General features: G+C 14.8%; 1 protein-coding gene across 2 annotated transcripts in view; it reads right to left on the minus strand.

The window, feature by feature from the left end:
- LOC102677609 (1,4-alpha-glucan-branching enzyme) overlaps positions 1-3,673 on the minus strand; it is a 15,919-nt gene that overhangs the window by 6,534 nt on the left and 5,712 nt on the right. The gene's annotated exons all lie outside the window — the stretch shown is intronic.

Here is a 3,673-nt window from a genome sequence, read left to right on the forward strand (position 1 = left end):
AATAAAATATAATAATATATATATATATACGAAATTCATAGTGATTTTGATAAGAAATTTGATTATAAAGTTTATTTTAAAAGAGTTTATCTTAAAAAATTATATTTTCTTTTTCTTTTATTGATTTATTAATTTAAAATTAATTTAAAAATACTTAGAAATATTGTAAAATAAAATAATAATTGTTACTAGAGCACAATAAATAAAGCGTTTTTCTTGAAAAAATAAAAAAACAAATTTTAACATAACATTTTTTATCTAAAATTTCGTTTTTAAAATCAATCTTATAAATTGATCAAATATGCAAATGAGAAAGAACAACTTCGTTATCGTATCGATTAGTTCTCTATTAGAACTAATATTATAAACAATTGTATAACTGGAACAATAGAAAATATTCATGTAAATTATTTATTTTTCATTGTTTTCATTATATTGCAAATATTGTTGAAAATATATCGACGAAAGTATATTGTATAGATATTTCTCTATGATAAATTAAAGATGAATAAATGGACCATTATTGTTTTTATATCTTTCATATTTTTTGAGAATTTTTTACTATTCAAAATATATATTTGAAGTGAAAGCAAAATTCATTCAATTATGTTTAATTCGTCAAAAAGAATTATATATGCAATAGAGTATGAATTATATATGCAGTAATGATAGTCTTAATAATATTTATAATGTGAAAAAATAAATAATCTAATTTTATAAAAAAATATTTTTTAATAAAAAAATGTCACATAATAAACATTATTTTTAAAAATTAATCAAATAAAAAATAATTAATAATGAATTGTGTGAAAAACAAATAATATATAATCGTTTATTATTTTCATATTTAATCGATTTTTATATTCGAGTTTTTTAAAAATAAAACTAAAAAAAAAATTATATTATATTTTTTTATAAATATCATATCAAATCATATATAATCATATTAAATCATATATTAAATATCAAAAAATTATTATAATATATAATTAATTTAGATTTTTTATAATTATCATAAAAAATAAGTTTATTAATTAAAATTCACTTTATATATTTTTCTAATACATTTATTGTAAGATTTAATAAAAATTATGGGAAAAACCAAATTCGAAAATAACAATGAGATAAGAAAAAAATAAAACTTAAACAACAAAAAATCGATTATCTACAAGATAAATTATAGTGAAATTACAATTATCAATAATTATCAATAATCGATGCGCAATAAATTTTATACAATACTTCTAACATGATTTAGAAAACGTTATAAAAAAAATTAATGTTGAAAGCATTAATTGCTCAATTAAAATTACATGCACTAAATTAATCAATAAAAAATATTCTTAGATAAAAAAAAATTTAATTTTAGATCTAATGTTCAATGCAATAAAAATGATTTCAAATTGAGCAGAAATTTCTATAATGAAAGCCTAATAATGATTTAATTTTTCATCTTATCAGGCAAAAAAGTATATACTGAAATATATAATGACTGCCAATTCAATTCATGAATAAATCAAAAACAAAAAATTAACACTACTAAGAATTTCTATTATTACAATAAACAATTTTTTAGATTCAATGCTGAATAAAATTTTTGTATTAATTAAAAATAATGAAATACAAATTAAAATAATGATATATAAAATATTAAATTCATAATTTCAAAATAATTGGAAATTTAAAACTTTTTTTTTCATATGTTTAAATGAATTTTGTAAAAAAAATAAGATTTTGTTTGAATAATATTTATGTATATATATTTATATTTATATATGTTTATAGCATATAAATATTATAATAAATTGAATATTATAAATTTATAATATTCAATTGTTATATCGGTATTATTTAAATTTTAAACCTATAATTATAAAATTCTTATTGTTCTTAAATAAAATTCTCTTGTTTTTATATGTTTATATAAATTTCTCATTATAATCATTCAATTGAAAATCTCATAGAATTCTGATAAAATACATAATAAAATAAAAAATATTCCAAAAGTATAATTTGATCTTCTATTTTGATTTATATTATTATTTATTTATTCATATATATAAATATCACGAATATTAAATGAAAAAATTAATTTTTTTTAAATTTTTTATGATAAAATTTTTTTTTCTAAATTTTTCACTCGAAAATATATATAATCAAAAAAAAAATTTTACCATATAATTCATAAGAAATTCTAAAAAATATATTTTCAATCCTTAACTTCGAAGCTTATCTCTTCAAAATGAATGTTAGCCAATAAAAATACGTATTAAATATTTCTTTCAAAACTATCTTTCTTATATATTCTTTCATCAAATTATGTTTACGAATTCGATATATATAAATTTTACTACTATTTTCTTTTATCTTATTCGCTTACAATAAACTTTGCTAGCAACCTTGAACTTCAATAAAAAATACTATTATTAATTTTGTTTATAATATTTTCTGAAAAATAGTTTTATGAATATTATTTTTTATATAAATATATGTAAGTGATTAGAACATAATTTTTTCGTATATTCTTTAAATTAAACTTTACAAAAAGAAATTATAATAAATCACATTTATATACTTCTAAATTATAATAGTAGTAAGTATATAATATAGTATGAATAAGGATTTAAACGATTTGGAATTTGACCATCTCAAATATCGTTTATAAAATAAATATTTTAACGAAGAGATCAAAATATGATTAATTTTTTCTTGATAAAATATCACATTTCATGCTAATATAACGAATATTTGAATGAAAACTGATATGTTAAAGAAATTGCAACATATTTTAATTTTTGTAAAATATCTTAAAAAAATTACTATAAAAAATATATAAAAAACAAAGAATTTACAAAAAATCTTTTAAAATCAAAATGCTCTTGAATACTTACAGAATGACAAAATTGTATGATACAAAAAGAAATACTAAAAATTATTTTGTTTTATAAAAGGAATTAAGATTATCATATTTTTTTCAAAAAATATAATTTTATAATTAAAATTAAAAAAAATAAATAAATTCCTAAATAAAAAAAGCAAGATTTCATAATTATCAAGAAAGATATTCTTCATTAGTAAATGTAATATTTATAAACATTTAATAAATAAATATATAATTTGATAAATAATAAATAAAAAAAATTGTAAATAAAAAAAAAACTTTTAAAAAATTTAATTTTTTTTATTTAATGATGAATTAAATTTTAAACTTTATTTAAATAAAAAAAGATAATTTATATAAATAAAAATAAACAAAAATTTTTAAATCTTTATAATTATTTTAAATTTCATCAGAATTATTTCATCAGAATTACAAAGATTTTGATGTTGGCATATTGTTACTTGTCATTCATGTATGCAATTTATAATTACAATTACATTGAGAGAATATAATTAAAATATGTATAATTAAAATACATTGAGAGAATTTGTTACTTTAGAATTTATTACTTTATATTATTATATTATTATAATAAAATTAATTACTAATTATATTATTATTTTATAGAATTTAATAAAAATCAATTTAAAAAACGAATATTTAAAGATTATATTGCATTAAATTATTAATCTTAAACATATATATAAAATTATTTAGAAATTTTTTAAAGAAAAATAAATAATTAATAATAATTAATTTATTGTTATATATACCAACATCAATCTTATCTAA

Source organism: Apis dorsata, unplaced genomic scaffold (assembly GCF_000469605.1).
Source record: "Apis dorsata unplaced genomic scaffold, Apis dorsata 1.3 scaffold_119, whole genome shotgun sequence".
In the NCBI taxonomy this organism is placed as follows: domain Eukaryota; kingdom Metazoa; phylum Arthropoda; class Insecta; order Hymenoptera; family Apidae; genus Apis; species Apis dorsata.